Genomic DNA, 22541 nt, shown 5'->3' with positions numbered 1-22541 from the left:
ACTTTGTCTGTTCCTCTAAACATGGTCATGCTTTGAACCAAGGATAATTTCATTAAATATTGTATTAATATAGTCACATTAAGAAACATAAAGTGAATTATTTAAACCTTTATTGAGATGGAGTAAAAATAGTTTAACATCAAAAGATACAAGTTACAAAAATAAGAATAAACATAAAATGCCTTTCATTCTTAATTATGTTGGGAATTTTGCTTAACATTTCACTTTCATATTCTCATTTGAATGATTCCCATAAGTCTGATGTAAATTTAGTGTTCTCACTTTTTGAAAGATGTAAACTGGTATGTTTGAACAAAATTCATGGTTACCCATCATGCAGATCTGAATTATCTGATTTTAAACAGCTTTCAGTTAGGAGAGGACAGGTGTGAAAGTAGGGCTGGGCACTCACAACACTTCTCACACACACAAAAAACACACAAACCTATATGACTTAACCATCCTTTTCCTTCCTAAAGAATAAGGTGTTTCCAATGAAAGGTCCCTATGTTGGATTAAGTAAATAAAAATTTCTGGGAAAAATTGTCTTTACATTAGAATGTGAATTCTGACACCAGAACTTCAAGACTTGAACCCTCAGTTAAGCCAGATAACCTGGGAATGTTGTTTAATATTGTGGGAACCACACAGATCTTCAATGATAAATAATTAACTACTACAAGATGTTACATAAATTTTAGATGCTTAAAGTCTTGTGTAATATTCAAATATACCCACTAATGCATAGCTGTTATAATAATTATGTGTAAGGCCAGTAAATTAACTGAATGCTTTGGTACATTTACTGTCATAATTAGTTTATTAGGTTATCATTTAGTTGACTTATGAACCTATCAAAAATAAAAATAGCATAATCTCTTAGATAAAACAAATCCATGATTTATGTATCTCTCTGCAGTAGGCTGTGTGTGGGATAAGTAAATTCATTCATTGACTCTACAAACACTCTGAAGGCTCAGTGATGCAGCAAGTGATGTCAGCCTAGTGGCCTTCACTAAAGCTGATATCTAATGTAAATGTCAGGCCATACACAGTTCCTTTAACAGACAATGTGCTCTGAGGCCCTAAAGATGGAGATAAAATAGGCTAGGAACAGAGGGTATAGTGGGAAAGGGTTCAGAAATGCAAAACATTTTCTTAACAAATACTTCATCTCACTTTATTTAAATAACCTGAAATAGACATTTTTCTTTCTCTCTCTGACACCTGGATTTTTCTGCTGTACCCTGAGGAATTCCTGTCTGTCTCAGTAATTCCATTCCACTTCACACAATTTCTTTGTATTCCCTTAACTTCCCTCCCCAGCTGTTCTCTGGGGACATGGCAGCACATATCATCCATTAAAGTGTGGATATTTTCCCCTCCATAAGCTGCACAACACAGGACTCCAAGGTGGCAGGTGTCCTCCCTGCTTTTCCTTGGGCCTCCCAAACTATTTATTCCACTTCCCTCTGCAAACTCTCAGTTGTTTTGGAGCAAATTCTTGGATTTGGGCATACACCAATGACTCTCAGTGACTCTGACTAAAGTGACACTGACGGAGACACTTTGATATTCTCAGCAATTGCTAGGCACCAATAAGGAGGGATTTTTGCATAGTCTGGGGAGCCAGCAAGCCCAGTATGTTCAATGTGAAATAATTCATCAACAGTGTTCTGTCTTGGGTGTTGTGAAATTGATTAAGTTTAATAAGGTGAGAGAAGAGGACCTTGGGGAGACATTATGGGATAGGTCAGGAATAGATGATTAGATAGATGAATAGGTCACATTCAGGTGCAGAGGACACACATAAACTGAGACAATGAAGCAGTAAGTCAAACGGGATGGACTGACAGAGTTGTCCATTCATGGAAAGAGATAGAAGTGAGTGATGATTGTAAAGAGAACAAAAAAGTCTCCAGGGAAGGATATTTTTACATGAACCCTGATATTTAAAGTCTTCTTTTGCTTAGCATAGTACACTCTAATGCCATCCATGTCTTTCCAAATGGATTAGTAATTGTCCATTGTATATATTTGTACTACATCTTTATTTATTTATCAATCAATGGACATTTGAGCTCTTTCCATGGTCTGGCTGTTGTTGATAATTCTATTAACATCGTGCCCAAGCCGAATTAAGTCAGTCAGAGAAAGACAAATACCATATGATTTCATTCATATGCTAACTTTAAGAAACAAAACAGATTAACATCAGAGAAGGAGAGAATATAGGGAGGCAAACCATAAAAGAATCTTAAGTATAGAGAAAAAACTGAGGGTTGATGGAAGGAGGTGGGGAGGGGATGGGTCAAATTGGTCATGGGTATTAAGGAGGATATTTACTGTGATGAGCACTGGTTGTTGCATGTAAGTGATAAATCACTAAATTCTATTTCTGAAACCAATATTACATTATATGTTAAGTAATTAGAACTTAAGTAAAAACTTGAAACATACCAAAAATATATTGGAAGACAACTAAAACCTTAGAAATAGTGGGAAAGATTGTTTATGAGGAATAAGGAATATGGGTGTGGCAAATCACAGGGAAGACTAGGTTATATATTTGCCAAATCATGAATCCCAGATAAAATTTCCATCTGGATAAAATGTTATTAAAATCAGTATCTGGGATTTCGTGACCCTGAACCCAGAGAGTCAATAATCTTTTGACATGTTTTACTGTGAGGGGCCACATAGTGTCACAAATAGTGTGGTGTCTCAGAAGGAATACCCAGACATCTTTCAGCATAAAATAATTACTGATATTCCCAATGAGCTCAAAATTTTAAATTTAATACTAATAATCATCATAATAAAATGGGTTGATAATTTTAAATTAAGAAAGAATTTTATATTCACTCATCCTTTCCATATTCATTCTGTGGTGTTAATAGCTTCAATCAATGTTCAGGAAACAAAGATTTCAACATTTAGCATCTAGTCATAATTATTCTTCCTCTTGGTAGTGAAGCAGTTGCATCAAGAGCACTATATGTCACTCATTGCTTGTGGGCACAAAATATTAGAGAATGTGCCTAAAGCTCTCTAATCATGTGCATTGTTCTGAAGTTTGATTGACAAGGATGAAGTACATTGTGGGTTCCTCATTTTCTCCAATTCTCCCTTCGTTTTCTGAATATGGACAAATAAGAATTAAATAGCTGAAACTATTAATTCATTAATGTTATATTCTTAGTGTGAATTTGCTATTTGTTATGAAAGCTAGCAAAGCACATAATGGTATAAGCACTATAGTGTTCTGCTACTTATTGTCATTTCATAATTTATAAACATTTGTTCAAGAAAAAAAAAAAAACTATAGGGGCGCCTGGGTGGCTCAGTGGGTTAAGCCACTGCCTTCAGCTCAGGTCATGATCTCAGGGTCCTGGGATCGAGTCCCACATCAGGCTCTCTGCTCAGCAGGGAGCCTGCTACCCTCTCTCTCTCTCTGCCTGCCTCTCCATCTACTTGTGATTTCTCTCTGTCAAATAAATACATAAAATCTTAAAAAAGACCTGTAAGTTTCATCTGTAGTTATCACTTCTGTATTAACCATTAATTTGCTCCCTTGGTTTTTAGTTAATTGAACTCTATTGTTTTTATTCAGTTGGCCACACTCACAATAATTATTAAATAAGACCATATTTTACTCCTTTATAAAACTGTGCATTTACATTTCAATGACAGAGAATTTCAAACAATAGGGCCCACAAGAAGATACTCACTGCACTGTTATTTAGCATGTCACCTGTGTTTGATGACTTTTAGAAGCAACCAGTAATGTGAAATACAGTCCTGACCCATGACACCATCCCTGACCTATCACTGACTGTGACCTCCCAGTGACATTGTCAGTCAGATGTGACTATAACCCATTTTCACATATTGACAGGGATGAGAAAGCCAAAAATAACCTAGGGAAAAATTTTTAGTTCTTAGGACTGCAAGGACTTGGTAACCTTCTGTCTGTGTGTGAATACATGGCACAGAAATTTCCTAAAATAATCCCCATCCCTACTATAGGAGGTGGATATGGTTATAGCTCTCTCCATTGTTAATTGTTCAACAAGTTTTTTAAATTAGTTTCAGACGTGGAATTTAATGATTCATCAGTTGCATATAACACCCAATGCTCATTCTATCATGCGCCCACCTTAATGTCCTTTACCCAGTTACTCCATCCTCTACCTCCCCTCCAACAACCTTCATTTTTTTTCCTGCAGTTAAGAGTCTCTTATTGTTTGCCTCCCTCTCTGTTTTTATCTTATTTTATTTTTACTTCCCTTCCCCTATGTGCAACTGTTTTGTTTCTTAAATTCCACATATAAGAGAAATCTTATGGTAATTGTTTTTCTCTGACTGACTTATTTTGCTTAGCATAATATCTTCTAGTTCCATCCCGGTCATTGCTTTATAGTTATTTTAAACAGTGTTCAGTCTCATTTAATTTTGACTAACCATTCCTATCTCCACTTCCATTCCCACTCTCACTAATATTTGGCTTACAGGGTATCTTCCCTTTCTGGTGCCTCTTCATCCCCTGATGGCTATGGAGTAGACATGGACTTCACCCCGCTCAGGTGCCACTGTCCAGGCTCAGGTCTGGGTTCTGGGTAAAGGCAGTGCAGCAATGAAGGACCCTAGCATTCAGCAACATCTCTTCAAGTGTGGTGATTAGTTCTGATCACTCAGAGCTGCTGTGAGGATCAAGATGACCCATGTAAGGGACAGGATTTGCTAGCTAACAAACCTAGTTTAGAATTGCTAGTAAAATTTACTACAAACACTCTTCATTACATAAGTCATCTTGATCCTTATCCCCCCCATACTTAACCCTCTATCTGTTCAGATATAGAATTATTCTCTTAGCTCCACCAGCCACAACCAATCAAACATCTGATATTGCATTAGATATGTGTGACTTTCATAGTTATTTCATCCTTTTCCCATTTATTTCAGACTTTACTAGCAGAACTAGTGATTCTGTGGAAGCACCATTCCCATCCCTGAGTGGAAGTATGGGCTGGGGTGTTGTGCATTTGTGTTTGGGAAACAAGAGCTCTGGTTCTGGGTCCCCATTCTATGTCCAGATGAGGAGGCAGCCAGGGTTGCTTTTGTTTCAACACTGTTTGTCTGGGAAAGGTGGAAATATAAGATATCCCAGCATAGGAGCTGGGCTATCTTGTGCTGTAGGTTGTGGGTCCTAGGTGGGGCAGGGTTCCCAGGAACTCTTAGGCTTCTGTCAGTTTTGGGTGACCATTCCTCAATCAGTTTTCCTGGGGTCTGGTAACAGGGAAGAATCTGGCCCCTCACGGTGGGCCTTTCACCAGGCTCTTGAGTGAACATATTGGGCTGGGATCACTGGCAGGTTGTACCCAACTTTATTGTCCTCCATCCTGAGAAGTCAGGGAGGAACTTGTGTTTTCAGTCTGGGGGCTTGTGGTCTTTCCTGTCCTTCCCAGTGGATCCTTCAGGCTAGGAGGCCCCTGTGACTCCCTTGGCATTTCCCTGACTCCTGGAGGGTCCTTTCTGAACTCCTCTTTCAGTTCACCTGTGTATGTGGCAAACAGGATGTGTTCTGAAGCCAGGGAAGTGTTTTAGGTGACAAAGAACAAAGGACATGTTCTCTACCACCATGGAGGTGGGGATACAGGCTATCCCGTTGGAGATAGGACTGTGATTTTGAGGGCAGGGGCTTCTGATGCTGAATATAGCATGGAAACTTTAGGAGTTCAGCAGCGAATAAAATAGCATTCTCTAGAACAATCGGGTAAGGTTTTTTTTTTTATTATTCTTTAAATATTAATTTGTAAGGGTGTCTGGGCAGCTCAGTTCATTAAGCATCTGCCTTTGGCTCAGATTATGACCCCAGGGTCCATGGATTGAGCCCCACATTGGGCTTCTAGCCCATCAGGGAGCCTCTTTCTACCTATTGTTCTGCCTCTGCCCTTGGTTATGCTTGCTTTCTCTTTCTCCCTCTCTCTCTCCCACTGTCAACTAAATAAATAAAATCTTAAAATAAAGTAAAGTTGGGTTCTCAGACCTTCAGACTTGGACTGGAGATGCACCCTTGACTTTTCTGGGACATCAGGAGAGGTCTAGACAACAAGTTGTGGAACTTTCTAGTTTCTGTAACCACATGAGCTAACTTCTAAAAAACAAAGGATATATCCATATCTTTCTATCTATCATCTATCATCTATCTATCTGTATATCTATCTATCTATCTATCTATAGAATTGTCTCGGGGGAAGAGCAAGATAGTGGAGGAGTAGGAAACCTAAATTTCAGCTGGTTTCAGGAATTCAGCTAGAGAGTTATCAAACCATTCTGCACACCAAAAACTCTACAGGAGATTGAAGAGAAGAATAGCAGCAATTCTATAAATCAAAAAGTGGCCACTTTCTGGACAGTAGGACATGTGGAGAAGTGAACCTGAGACAACATACAGGAAGATAGTCTGTAGCAGAGAGAACTTCTATCAGGCAGCTATCAGCAAGTGAGAGAGAAGTGGAGCAGAAAATTAGAACTATTAGAGGTCTGTTCTACTGAGGGACATCACTCCAGGGGCTGAGTTGGGGGTAGAACACTTGCTGGGCCAAGTAGATCTCAGTACCCTTGGGGTCAAAGACTGGGGGTGCCTGTGTGGTGCAGAGCTCCCAGGTGTTCAAAATGGGGAAGCTGGGGACGCCTGGGTGGCTCAGTTGGTTGGACGACTGCCTTCGGCTCAGGTCATGATCCTGGAGTCCTGGGATTGAGTCCCGCATCGGACTCCCAGCTCCATGGGGAGTCTGCTTCTCTCTCTGACCTTCTCCTCGTTTATGCTCTCTCTCACAGTCTCTCTATCAAGTAAATAAATACAATCTAAAAAATGGGGAAGCTGTCTGTAAAGACGGAGTCAAGGAGTGGGCTCTCAGTTTGGGGTTACCATAAACAATGATCAAAGGCAAAGCAGGCCACCACTGTTTGAGCATGGACCCCATAAATGGCAGATCTGTGGAGATACCCCCCTTCCTCTACTGGGAAGAGGGGGTCAGAAGCACGCTGCAAGAATCTGCTGGGTTTGGATACAATGGATGGGGCTGTGTGCCAAAGATAGAAATGCCCTATCATAAGCTGGGTTTGTTCAGAGTGCAGCTAGAGACCAGGGGGACAGGAGTGATTGACTGCTTTTTTCTTGGGGCTCACTGAGGAGTGGGGCCCTGAGCTCTCAGCTCCTCTGGGGCTGGAGATTGGGAGGCTACCATTTTCATTCCTGTCCTACAAAGCTGTACAGACAGTTTTCAGTGAACAAAAGCTACTGAGAGCAAACCCAAGCAGATTACTTAGCCTTGCTCCCAGCAAGGTTGGTACAATTCTGTCTCAGGCAGACATTTGAGAATCACTGCAAGAATCTCCCTCCCACAGAAGATCAGCAATAACATCCAGTCAAGACCAAGTTTACCAATCAATGAAAACTTCAAAACTCCAGTGCTAAGGGAATATAGCATGTAGAATTCATAGCTTTTTTCCCATGATTCATTAGCTTTTCAAAATTATTTTTTATTTTCTTTTTATAGTTTATTTTGAATTTTTTTCTCTTTCCTATTTTAAACATCTTATGAATACCTTTTTAAAAATCTTTTTTAATTTTAATTTTTATAGTTATATTCTATTCCTTAATTGTATTTAAACTTATTTTTTTGGAGAGGGCTCCTATGTGGCTCAGTCATAAGAATTTGCCTCAGCCCAGGTCCTGATCCCAGGGTCCTAGGATTGAGCCCCACATTGGTCTCCTTCTCAACAGAAGCCTGCCTCTCCCTCTCCTATTCCCCTGCTTGTGTTTCCTCTATCATTGTGTTTATCTCTATCAAATGAATAAATAAAATCTTAAAAAAACTTTAATTTTTATATAGATATGTTTTGGCTTTCTTTAAAATTTTGGGATACAGTTTCTTGTAACAGATCAAAGTATACCCTAAATCTAGCTTATGACTTTGTTCTAGTCTCCAGCTTGATCACATTCCCTCTTTTCTTTTTATATTTTTAAAATTATTTATTTATTTATTTGACAGAGAGTGGCACATAGGGAGAAGGAACACAAGCAAGGGGATCAGGAGAGGGCTCCTCACTGAGCATAGAGCCCAATGTTGAGTTCAACCCCAGGACCCTGGGATCAGGACCTGAGCTGCAGACAGACGCTTAATGACTGAGCTACCCAGGTGTCCCTGATTTTTTTTTCTTTTTCTTTTTTTTTCCAACTTGTTGTCTTGTCAATTCCTGTTTAAATTTTTTTTTGGGGGGGCGCCTGGGTGGCTCAGTGGATTAAAGCATCTGCCTTCAGCTCAGGTCATGATCCCAGGGTCCTGGGATCAAGCCCCACATTGGGATCTTTGCTCTGTGAGGAGCCTGCTTTCCCCTCTCTCTCTGCCTTCCTCTCTACCTACTTGTGATCTCTGTTTGTGAAATAAATAAAATCCTTAAAAAATAAATTTTTTTAAAAAAATTTCTATCTTTCCAGTCATATTCCATCCTTTCATTGTGCTCACCCTTATTTTTGTATATATATGTGAGTGTATATATATATATATATATATATATATATATATATATATTCTTTAAATTTTGGGAGGCAGTTTTTTATATCAGACTAAAATACACCCTAAATCCTGAATCACGTGTGTGGCTCTATTCTACTCACCAGCCTAATCACATTTTTGTTTTCTTTTTCCTTTATTCTCATCCTGGTTTGGGGTCTCTTCTGATTTACTTAGTATATATTTTTCTGGAATTGTTGTTACCATTTTTGTAGTTTGTTCTCTCATTCATCTATTCTTCTCTGGACAAAATAACAAGGCAGAAAAACTCACCTAAAACAAAACAAAACAAAAGCAAGCAAACAAACAAACAAAAAACATGAGGAAGTACTGACTACTAGGGACTTAATCAATACAGACATTAGCAAGATGTCAGAAGTAGAGTTCAGAATGACAATTATAAAGATGCTATCTGGGCTTTAAAAAGTGTAGAAGATACTAGAGAATCTCTTTCTGGAGAAATAAAAGAACTAAAATCTAACCACCTTGAAATTTAAAGAAGCTATTAATGAAGTACAATAAAAAAAAATGGATGCTCTTACTGCTTGGAAAAATGAGGCAGAAGAGAGAATTTGTGACATAGAAGACCAAATAATGGAGAATGAAGAAGCTGAGAAAAAGAGATATAAACATCTAATGGATCACAAGGGGAAAATTTAAGAGGTTAGTGATGCCATAAGACAAAACAATATTAGAATTGGGATCCCAGAAGAAGAAAGAGGGGAGCAGAAAGTATATTGGAACAAATGAGAGAAATTCCTTAATTTGGGGAAGGAAATGGCATCAAAACCAGGAAGTGCAAAGAATTCTCCTCAAAATCAATAAAAATAGGTGAACATTCTCTCATCTAATAATAAAATTTATAAGTCTCAGAGACAAAGAAAATCCTGAAAATAGCTCAGCACAGGAGGTTTGTAACCTACAATGAGAGATATTAGATTAGCAGCAGACCTATCCACAGACACCAGAAAGGACTGGCATGATATAGTCAGAGAACTAAACAAGAAAATGATGGAGGCAGGAATACTATATCCAGCTAGGCTGTCATTGAAAACAGAAGAAGAAATAAAAAGCTTCCATGACAAACAAGACCTAAAAGAATTTGCAAACACCAAACCATCCCTACAGGAAATATCGAAAGGGGTCCTCTAAGCAAAGAGAGGGCCTAAATGTAACAGACCAGAGAGGTACAGAGACAACATACAGTAACAGTCAACTTTTAGGCAACACAGTGGCACTAAATTCATATTTTTCAATAGTTACCCAGAAGGTAAATAGGCTAAATACTGCAATCAAATAATACAGGGTATCAGAATGGATGAAAACAAAACAAAACAAAACAACCAAGACCCATTGATATGCTGTCTACAAGAAACTCATTTTAGACCCAAAGACACCTCCAGATTTAAAGTAAGGGTGTGGAAAACAATTTTCCATGCTAATAGACATCAAAAGAAAGCTGGGGGTGGCAATCCTTATATCAGACAAACTATATTTTAAACCAAATACTATAATAAGAGATGAGGAAGGACTCTATATCATACTCAAAGGCTATGTTCAACCAGAAGATCTAAGAATTTTAAATATCTATGCCCCTAACAAGGGAACAGACTTTTATTTCTCTTATCTCAAGAAACATATATAGAGAAACTTCAATGGACGAATGGATAAGGAAGATGTGGTCCATATACACTATGGAGTATTATGCCTCCATCAGAAAGGACGAATACCCAACTTTTGTAGCAACATGGATGGGACTGGAAGAGATTATGCTGAGTGAAATAAGTCAAGCAGAGAGAGTCAATTACCATATGATTTCACTTATTTGTGGAGCATAACAAATAACATGGAGGACATGGGGAGTTAAAGAGGAGAAGGGAGTTGGGGTAAATTGGAAGGGGAGGTGAACCATGAGAGACTATGACCTCTGAAAAACAATCTGAGGGTTTTGAAAGGGCAGGAGGTGAGAGGTTGGGGTACCAGGTGGTGGGTATTATAGAGGGCACGGATTGCATTGAGCACTGGGTGTGGTGCAAAAATGAATGAATACTGTTGTGCTGAAAATAAATAAAAAATAAATTAAAAAAAGAAACATATATAGAAAAATATTTCTATGGCTGATGTCAAAGAGACTACTGTCCATGTTCTCAACTAGGATTTTTATATTTTCAGGTCTCACTTTAAAGTATTTAATCTATTTTTTATAGTTTATTTTTGGATACAGTGTCAGAAAATGATCCAGTTTAATTCTTTTGAATGTAGATGTCCAGCTTTCCAAACAAAATTTGTTGAAAAGACTTTCTTTTTCCTATTGGGTATTGTTTCTTAGTTTATGGAGGTTAATTGCCCATAGAAGTGTTTATTTCCAAGTTTTCCATCCTGTTCTCTTGGTCTGTATGTCTATTTTTTTGTGTGTTTTGATTACTATGGCTTTGTGATATAACTTGAAGACTAGGTGGTGGTTATTGGGTAAGGCACATGCTGTGATAAGCACTAGGTGTTATATTTAACTAATAAAGTACTGAACACTGCATCAAGAAGGGGGTGGGATTATGGACATTGGGGAGGGTATGTGCTTTGGTGAGTGCTGTGAAGTGTGTAAACCTGGTGATTCACAGACCTGTACCCCTGGGGATAAAAATATATGTTTATAAAAAATAAAAAATTAAAAAAAAGAATGAATTATGTAGTATACAGTGGCTAACTGAACAAAACAAGCAAACAAACAAACAAAAACAAACAAAAAACCACCTCAACAAGTAGTTTTAGAGGGAAAATGCCTCAACATAAGAAGGCCACATTAAAAACAAACAGACAGACAAACAAACACAATGAACAACATACTTAATGAGGAAAAACTGAGATTTTCCCTTATGGTCGGCAACAAGATAAGGATACCCATTCTCATCGCTTTTTTTCAATACAGTACTAGAATTCCTAGCCAGAGCAATCAGACAACCAAATAAATAAATAAATAAATAAAATTCTCTCAGATTGGTAAGGAAGAAATAATGTTGTCACTACTTGTAGATGACAAGATACTATATTAAAAAAAAAAGACACAACTACAAAACTACAAGAACTGATAAATGACTTAAGTAAATTTTCAGGATGAAAAATCAAACTACAGAAATATTTTTCAACTCTATATAGTAAGAATAAAGCAACATAAAGATAAATTTAGAGAACAGTCTCACCTACAACTGCACCAATAATAATAAAATACCTAGGAATAAAGAGTTGAAAGATATGGACTTTGAAAACTATAAATCTCTAATTAAAGAAATTGAAAAGGATGCAAAGAAATTGAAAATGGCATTATCGGCTCATGGATTAGAAGTAAAATATCCTTAAAATGTCTGACCACCAAAAGCAATCTGCATATTAAATGGGATCCCTATCCAAATACCCACAGAATTTTTTTTTTTCACAGAACTGGAACAAAAAATCCTAAACTTTATATGGAACCACAAGAGAATCCAAATAGCTAAAATCATCACAAAAGTTAAAAAAAAAAAAAACCTGGAGGTATCACAATTCTAGTCCTCAATAAAAGGAAACCCAACTAATGGGGCAACATTAGAAAAAAAAGTGCTTCTGCACAGTGAAAGAAACAATCAGAAAAAACAAAAGTAAATCTATGCGATGGGAGAAGATATTTGCAAATTACATATCCAATTCAGGGTTAGAATCCAAAATATATGAAGAACTTATAAAGCTCAACACTCAAGAAACAGAAAAGTCCATGTTAAAAATGGGCAGAAGACATAAACAGGCATTTCTCTAAAGGAGTCCAGATGACCAGCAGACACGTAAAAAGATGCTGAAAATCACTCATTGTCAGAGAGTTGCAAATTCAAATTACACTGATATGTCACCTTGCTCCCATCAGAATGGTTACAGTCAAAAATACAAGGTAAGTGTTCGTAAGGATGTGGGTTAAGAAAAAAACAAAAATAAAAACAAAAACAAAAAGCTTTGTGCACTCTGAGTGGGAATGTAAACTGGTGCAGCCATTTTAGAAAACAGTATGGAGGTTCCTCAAGAAGTTAAACATAAATATATCTAAAGAATACAAGGACACTAATTCAAAGAGATACAAGCACCTACATGTTTATTGCAGAATTATTTATTACAGCCAAGCTATGGAAGCAGTCAATGTATCCACTGACAGAGAAATAGATAAAGAAATGATATCTAAATGCAATAGAATATTATTCATCCATAAAAAAGAATGAAATTTCATTTCCAATTACATAGATGGAGCTAGGGCATATAATGTCAAGAGAAATGAGTCAATAAGGGAAGACAAATACCATATGATTTCATTCATATGTGGATTCTAAGATCAAAGCAAATTATTTAAAAAAGTAAAAGGACAGAAAAAGGTAGTCCATCTGAGAAGCAGACCTTCAAATATAGAGAACAAATTGATTGTTACCAGAGGGGATATGGGTATGGGGATTGGTGTAATATAAGTTAGAGATTAAGAGTACACTAATCATGATGAGTACTGAGTATTATACAGAGTTGTTGAATAACTATACTGTCTACATGGAACTAATATAGCACTTTATGTTAACTATAGTGGAATAAATATTAAAAAATATTTTAAAAAATGCACTGAAAAAGTACTATGAAAGCATAGAAATCTAAAGATATTTATATAATGATATTATGATACACTAAATCATATGTTATATCTGAAACACCAAAAAGAAATATGCTATTATTATGCAAAGATAAATTTAATGTTTTAATTTTTCACAAAAATCAGAAATGTTAACATACTTATTTTATGTTAAGTAATGAGATTCTTCTGCTGGTGGTAATTATATACACCCATTCAAACACAGCTGTACTCCACATAAAGTTAGACTTAAAAGTACTATATCAAAAACTAATGATGTACTGAATGTTGATTAACATAACATAACAAAAACTGTTAAAAAAAAAAGTATTTACCTTGTATGGCATGACACTATAACAAAGAATAAAGTAGATATATCCTATAAATAACAGGTATATTTCTTTTACAAAACTCTTCAAATATGTTTTACCTATTTATATTTATATTACTAGACAATTGCCTATATTAAATATTTATTCTCTTTAAGTGAGAAAATGTGTGGACTAAGACATTTATATACTTATATTTGGACCTTAACGATGTTAATATAAAGGAACATGGGTATATTTTTAAATTATGTCTTCAATAACTGTTTGATACATTATAATTAAAAATCTTATTATTCTAGGTGAATCATAATTGGCATGATATTTCAAATTGCCTTTTTAACAGTGTTTTTGAGATGATCCAACTAATTTATTTTTCAATAATTTTCCTATACAGGTTCCATTTATCTATTTGCACAATGAAATTGGTTAAACTTTATTTAATGCTGTTTAGTCCCACCTCATTTCTCAAACCAAGTTTCAGTTGATAATGTAACAAAATTACAAATAACTGTGTTGATACTTGTAACACATTGCATTATCTTATGTTTTACCTAAATCATATTAAACTCCAGGCATTCTTCTTTTCCCCCTGGGAAATATGAGAGTGTTAAGGGATTTGGTAAAATTTCACAACTGTTCCAATTAGGCATTCCTTTTACCAGATTCATTTCTCTAATCATAAGCGAATAAAATCCCCATGTTTACACACCCTCAAGTTTAAATTACTTTATTCAGTGTTTATTTCCCATGTTGTATAAAAGCAAACACACAGAACAAATTTAGTTAAGGGTCTTTCTATTTATTTAGCTTAAATATTCGGCCTGTGACTGAGTAACAGGTACCAGATTGAATTTGCTGGTTTCCTAGTCTTTGTGAACAGACCATTAATCACCAGGAAGGTAAGTACCTATAAAAATTGGTATTTCTTCACACATGATGTCGGATTCATAACTATGGAAAGCTCAATGATTAAATTTTAGGCATATATCACTAACTAAAATGTATGAGGATCTTCTGCTATTTTACAAATCTTGTTATGTGGACAAAGCCTCTTCCTAACTTGGCTCCACATACATAAGCCTTTGTCCACACGGTGTTTTACACGAATTAAAAGAAAAGTTGGAAATAATAACTCAGCCAGTTATAAAGTACAGACTAAGTTCAAAATGAAGTTAATTAAAGTCCTCTTTCATTAATATTTTTTCTTCTACATTTTCAGTGGCCAGCTGTTTATGGTTATAGTAAAAACATTCATGAATAATACAGAACATACACTATATTCCTCTGATGAAAATGAAAGGGTATTTAAATAATGATAAACTCTACAATGACTCTGCTTTTTTGAGTAAATAATATGAAATTAACAGGCTTGGGTATCAAGAAATAAGAAATTAGAATGAAAAAGAAATATTCAAATCTATTAGTCAGTTAACTATTTTGCAAAGTGCAACCATTCACTCTAAATAATCTAGTAAATTGGCATCATAGTAGTTTTTCAGAAGGAGAAAATACAACTAAAGGGACACCTGGGTGGTTCAATGAGGTAAGGGTCTTCCTTCAGCTCAGGTCATGATTGGGCTCCCTGCTTCATGCAGAATCTGCTTCTCCCTCTGTCTACTGCCCTCTGTCAAATGCATTTTCAAAAATTCTTTAAAAAAGGCAAAACTACAGAATTTGAATAATATGGAGAAGCCTAGGGTCCAATTGTTTTCAAGGCAATTTAATTTCCCCAGTTAGATATGGAAAAGATCATCACACCTAAATTATTCTAAGAAAAATTGAAATTTTAGACACATGCTTTGATCAATTTTTATTTAACAAATTTATGAGTATTTGTAATCTTTAATATATTTTGCGTGAAAAAATTGAGATATATCAATTGGAATCCTAATTTTGCAAACAATAGAATGTGAACTTTAGAAATAATTAAATATTAATCATTTGACATGCAGTTAATAAATATAGGATACAAAATCTAGGTACTGAACTTGACTCCAAATTTGTTCTCTTGGCACAAAAGCACAACTACCAATAAGTTTACTCAGGTCAATTTAGGTAAAAATTAATATATTTCATAAGATTTTTGTTTAATCATACCTTTTAAAAGAAGGAATGAGATAATGACTTAAAGGGATGTTATTGTGAGGTTAAGTAGTTTGGAATTTAGCAGAGGTGAGCTGCCAGTGCATATCTCAACAAATCTTTTCCTGTATTGATATAAAGGTGCACATGACCATGAGAACATTTGTCACCTAGGGGGTTTCTAAAGTGATCATTTCCCATTGGAATCCAGTGCAAAATTTATTCATCACCAGAATTAAATAGCCACATGAATATTCTTAATATCCCTATTTATTCTTAAAAGTTGGATGAATGGTCCATAGAAAGAATAATAACTATTTTAGGAAAACTACATGTGTATCTAGAAAACTCTAGGTATCTAGAAAACTTTAGGTATATGAACTGAGAAACATATCTACAAAATACCAAATATAAGATACCAGCTCACATGAGTCAAAATAGCTAAAATTAGCAACTCAGGAAACCATAGATGTTGGCAAGGATGTGGAGAAATGGGAACCCTTTTATACTGTTGGTAGCAATGAAAACTGGTTCAGGAACTCAGGAAAACAGTATGGAAATTCCATAAAAAGTTAAGAATGGGGGCGCCTGGGTGTCTCAGTGGGTTAAAGCCACAGCCTTTGGCTCAGGTCATGATCCCAGGGTCCTGGGATCGAGCCCCACATCAGGGTCTCTGCTCCGTGGGGAGCCTACTTCCTCCTATCTCTCTGCCTGTCTCTCTGCCTAATTGTGGTCTCTGTATGTCAAATAAATAAAATCTTTTTAAAAATGTTAATAATAGAACTACTCTATGGTTCCAGAAATTTCACTACCGTGTATTTATAAAAAAATATAAAATTATTTTGAGGGGAACATGCAACCAAATATTTTATAGCAGCAGTGTACAGAATAGCCAAAATATGGGATGAGTCCCAATATCCATCAACAGATGAATGAATAAAGAATTTATATGTGTGTGTGCATGTGTGTGTGTATTAGATAAACACAATGAATTATTATTCAGCCATCAAAAATAATGAAACCCTTTCATTTGCAAGGTTATGGATGGAACTCAAGGGTATTATGCTAAGTGAAATAAGTCAACCAGAGAAAGACAAATACCATGTGATTTCATTCATGTGGAATTTAAGAAACAAAATAGATGAACATAGGGTCAGAAATAAGATTAAAACACACAGGAGTGGGGAACATAAATTTCTTAACTATTGGAAAGAAATTTAGGGTTGCTGGAGGGAAGGTCAGTGGGGTGATGGGTTAATTGTTGTAGTGAACATCAAGGAGGGCTCTTGATGTAATGAACACTGGATGTTATATGCAACTGGTGAATTATTAACTTCTAGCCCTGAAATTAATAATACAGTATATGTTAACTAAAATGAATTTAAATAATTTTAAATAAAGTAATTTAAAAAGCAAAATAAAAGAAATTAAAATATATGAAATACATTTAGGAGAATTAGATTTTACTAGCCAGCTCAGAATCTGTATGCACATAGTTCCATAACACTTGATGGCTCTACTGCAATGTTTATGTTTAATAGACTAGCTCACACAATTTTGCTTTGTTCTAAGGAGCAGTTTTGAAACCAAGAGGAACTCCCATAGGCAGAGCAAAATCAATCTGATTAGTTGTATCACACCAGAAAAGATCAACAGAATTGCTTGTAAACCACTCATAAAACCAACTTTTTATTAAACCTCTTTTGGAATGAAAGAACCTGTATCCAAAACACATTAAAAAGGGGAAATACCCATATAACTATTTTTTCACATCAGGGAGGGCAAATGAACCAATGTATGTTTATTTTTTGGCAAGTTGCAAATAGAAAATACACCATGTGATTTGTTGCAGAAAGTAAATTTTATTTTTAGGAAATGAAAACATTATTAGGAATAACTTCCAAAATTGTAACTCCCCAAGCAAGGATGAATGGGTTCCTTTTATTTAGGGTTAAGGTGAATATTTAAATAGAGAACTAGTGTCATTGTATGTATATATAGGCATAAGGCCACACACGCACACCTGTCTATACATACATTGTTTGTTATGCAAATAAGGCTTATGCTCCTCCTTCTGTGGACATTTTAGTATTATAATGAGTTAAAAGCAGTTGTTGGTTATTCAGCAGATCATTCCATGGTCCATTTGTGTGTGTGCAAGTTGCACGTTACACTTAAAGTGGTCTGGGAGGTCTGCTGGCTAGAGGTCTTTGTAGGGAAATTGCTAGATTTTGAGGGTACCAGAAGCCTGACTTAAGAGAAAAGCTTGGGGGGAAAAAAAGAGATTAAGGAAAAACATGGGACAAAGATTAGTGGATGAAGAAGTGGCCAGATGGCAGAGAAATAGGAGATCTTGTTTCAACTGGTCCCCTAAATTGAGCTAAATATCTACCAGAACACTGAACACCAATGAAATCAGCCTGAGATGTAAGATTATACACTTCTGGATTACTACAAGGACAGGAGATCATCAGTGCAGAGGTAAAGCAGAGTGGGAGTTCTCGGACTGTTATCGGAGGACAACCAGAAGGGGGAGGGAGCAGAAGCAACCCATTGGAAAATACTACCCCAGTATGAAACTGCCCTGTGGTTAGGGGCCAGAATTAACTTGGAGACTGCTTAAAAAACACTCAAAAAGAGCAAAAGATCTTAAGGGGTAACTGGTAGAATTGGGTGGTCAAGGACATTGGCTTAAGCCCATGGTTCCAGGATGGTCACTACCTGTGACCACCTGAGACAGGAAGCGTCTGGCATAACCTCCATTCTCTTCTCTAGAACCCAAGGCTTTCTGCTGCTTCCACCATTGCTTGGCTGGGCACACTCTGGCCTATTCCAAAAGAGCCTAGTGTTGGTGCCAGCTCCCGGTCTCTAGGACTGCAGACTTTCACAACTGGTCACAAGGACTGAATGGTCCCAGTCCATGCCTGAGAGAACCTGCGTGATCTCTGGAATCTTTGGTCCAGATCCCTCTGTGGCAGCCTTCTGCAAACTGTAGGACCATGGGGGTCTGAGCACACCCAGCATGGGCCTTAAACCAGAGAGCAGTACTGGCAAAGAGAGCCACTGGAAGTGGGTTCCCTGGACCAACATTGCTAGTGATTTTAGTGTGCAGGGACCTTCGGTGACCACTGGGACAGTGGTTGGGAGTGTGCACCACCTGTGGGAGGTTGTGGTGCTGAGCAGAGTTTGCAAAGAGGTAGTCTGTGTGTTCTGGATAACCCAGAGCAGAGCAGACTGAGGCTACTCACTGAGGCAGAGGTCTGGTTGCAGACAGATTCTTTCTTTGCTTTGAGATTCTGAAAAGCTGCAAAAAGCTGCCAAAGGTGGGGAGAAATCCAGAGAACGGAAGACTGAAAAAAGAGTTTCTGTAGAGCCCAGCCCCTTGATAACCTGTAGGGTGACTCAACCCAAGCAAGGATGATGTGAGAATAACACAGCAGGCCTCTCCCCCAGAAGACAAGTTAAAAGAATGAGAAGACAACAACCAGAGGGTCCCTATACAACTGTAAAACCCCCAAATCAGGAGAAAACAATATATTAAGCTAATGGTGTTACCCTAAAACCTGTGTGTTTCATAGATACAACTTTTATTTCTTTTAATTTGTTCTCATGATTCTTGTTCCTTTAATTTTTTTATTAAATTATTTCTTTTCAGAAAAACAGTATTCATTATTTTTTCACCACACCCAGTGCTCCATGCAATCCGTGCCCTCTATAATACCCACCACGTGGTAATCCAACTTCCCCACCCCCTGCCACTTCAAACCCCTCAGATTGTTTTAGGTATATGAATGAAAAAAAGTTCAAGTTAAAAAGTTATGGAATATGTTTTATTAAACCGTTAGTCGTAATGGTAAATAGGTTAAAAATTAAAAATAAATCCTTTAATTTTTTATCCTATTTAACATTACAACTAATGGTTTCATAAAACATATTCCACAACTTTTTAACTTGAACTTTTTTCTTTTTCATTTATTTATTTTCAGCATAACAGTATCATTATTTTTTTACCACACCCAGTGTTCCATGCAAATTGTGCCCTCTATAATACCCACCACCTGGTACACCGACCTCCAACCCCCCCACCACCTCAAAACCCTCAGATTGTTTTTCAGAGTACATAGTCTCTCATGATTCACCTCCCCTTCAAATTTACCTCAACCCCCTTCTCTCTAACTCCCCATGTCCTCCATGATTTTTGTTATGTTCCACAAATAAGTGAAGCCATATGATAATTGACTCTCTCTGCTTGACTTATTGCACTCAGCATAATCTCTTCCAGTCCTCTCCATGTTGCTACAAAATTTGGGTATTCATCCTTTTTGATGGAGGCATAATACTCCATAGTGTATATGGACCACATCTTCCTTATCCATTCGTCCGTTGAAGGGCATCTTGGTTCTTTCCATAGTTTGGCGACCGTGGCCATTGCTGCTATAAACATTGGGGTACAGATGGCCCTTCTTTTCATGACATCTGTATCTTTGGGGTAAATACCTAGGAGTGCAATGGCAGGGTCATAGGGAAGTTCTATTTTTAATTTCTTGAGGAATCTCTACACTGTTCTCCAAAAAGGCTGCACCAACTTGCATTCCCACCAACAGTGGAAGAGGGTTCCCCTTTCTCCACATCCTCTCCAACATATGTTGTTTCCTGTTTTGTTAATTTTGGCCATTCTAACTGGTATAAGGTAATATCTCAATGTGGTTTTAATTTGAATCTCCCTGATGGCTAGTGACGATGAACAGTTTTTCATGTGTCTGATAACCATTTGTATGTCTTTATTGGAGAAGTGTCTGTCCATATCTTCTGCCCATTTTTTGATATGATTGTCTGTTTTGTGTTTGTTGAGTTTGAGGTATTCATTATAGATCCTCGACCATTCTCTTACACCATACACAAAGATAAACTCAAATTGGATAAAAGACCTCAATGTGAGACAGGAATCCATCAAATCCTAGAGGAGAATACAAGCAGTAATCTCTTTGATATCAGCCACAGCAACTTCTTTCAAGATATTTCTCCAAAGGCAAAGGAAAGAAAAGCAAAGATGATTTGGGACTTCATCAAAATGAAAAGCTTCTGCACAGCAAAGGAAACAGTCAAGAAAACAAAGAGGCAACCCATGGAATGGGAGAAGATATTTGCAAATGACAATACAGACAAAAAGTTGATATCCAGGATCTAACTTGAACTTTTTTCATTCATATACCTATGTTTCTTTTAGTTTTTCCTTTCTTTTTTAAATGTACATATAGATAAAAGTTTCGAGGTAATTCTCTTTCTCTAATCAATATTACCCCTATATATAAACCAGTTTTAATTTCCCTTTATTTATGGAAAGTTGAATCCTTTAACAAAGATATCAAGTTGACATCTTTAACAAAGATATCAAGATACACCCAGAAAGAATCAAAATAACCTTCCTCACCCACATTGAGGATTTATAACCACCCTCCCATCTTTCTCTTCTGTCAGGGATTCTGTGCATGTGTTTTGCTCTGGTATTATATAGATCCTATTCTTAGGGTTCATTTTGACTGGGATCTTCTTTTTTTCTTGTCATTTAATTTTCTTGTTCTTTCTCTTAGTTCATTTTTTATTTATATATCTTATAAATCTTACTTTCGGGGCTCATTCTGCCTGGGTTTTCTCTCTCTCTTTTTCTCTTTCACTCTCTCTTTTTATTCTCTTTCTTCTTTTATTGTCTTTTTCAGTGGTGAATTCTGATTGCTCTGAAACTTTTCTGGATGCACATTACCTGGATCAACGTTGATATATTCATCTATATAGCCCTTCATCTACCTCTCACCAACATAACTATGAGGAGGAACACCCAACAGAGGAAAAATTCAGATACTGTGCCCTCTCCCTTAGAACTATTCCATATGGACATAAACAATATGTTGGAAAGGAAATTCAGGGGAATAATTATCTAGGCAGTGGCTACACTGGAGAAAACCATTAGTGACAACATAGAACTTCTAAGGGCAGAAGTGAGAGCCAATCTGGCAGTACTTAAAAGTGTTATCAATGATAACCAATCTAATCTAAATACTCTAACAGCTAGTGTAACTGAGGCAGAAGACATAATTAGTGCTCTAGAGGACAAACTAATAGAGAAGAAGGATCAGGAAGAGGCCTGGAACAAACAGATAAGGAGCCATGAAAACAGAATTAGGGAAATAAATAACACAATGAAACATTCTAACATCAGAATTACTGGGATCACTGGGGTTTGGAGAAGGAGAGAAGACTAGAAGTTATAGTGAAAAATATAATGGATGAAAATTTCCCCAGTCTGGGGAATGGAAAAACTGTGTCCTAGAGACAGGAAGGACACCTCCCAAGATCAATGAATTTAGAAATACCTCCAGAACTTGATTGTGAAATTCACAAATCAGAATTTTAGACAAGAGGTCCTAAGGGCATCTAGGGGGAAGAGATTCCTTATGTACAGAGGAAGGTACATCAGAATAACATCAGACTTGTCCACAGAAATCTGGAACACAGAAAGGGCTAGGAAGACATATTTTGGACACTAAATGTGAAGAACATGCCGCCATGAATACTTTATCCAGCAAGACTGACATTCAAAATGGATGGAGAGAAAAAGAACTTCCAAGACTTTTGGTGGTCACATAAAAGAGTATGTGACCACCAAGCTGGCACTACAAGAAATATTAAGGGGAGTTCGATAAAAGAAGAAAGAACCCAAAAGTGACATAAAACAGAAACTTACAAAGACAACCTATAGAAACAAGGACCTCACAGGCAACATGATGTCAATAAAAGCTTATCTTTCAATAATCACTTTCAACGTGAACAAGCAAAATGCTCTTATAAAAAGTCACAGGGTTGCAGATTGGATAAAATGGCAGGACCCATCCATATTCTGTCTAAGGAGACATATTTGTA

The 22541-nt window shown here is 36.7% G+C and overlaps 1 pseudogene across 1 annotated transcript in view; it reads left to right on the top strand.

Moving 5' to 3' along the window:
* LOC309861950 (olfactory receptor 2L5-like) overlaps positions 1-22541 on the top strand; it is a 58007-nt pseudogene that overhangs the window by 694 nt on the left and 34772 nt on the right. The window lies entirely within an intron of this gene.

The sequence above is a fragment of the Mustela nivalis genome, assembly GCF_964662115.1.
Source record: "Mustela nivalis genome assembly, chromosome: 3".
In the NCBI taxonomy this organism is placed as follows: Eukaryota; Metazoa; Chordata; class Mammalia; order Carnivora; family Mustelidae; genus Mustela; species Mustela nivalis.
This window is presented reverse-complemented; position numbering and strand designations above follow the sequence as displayed.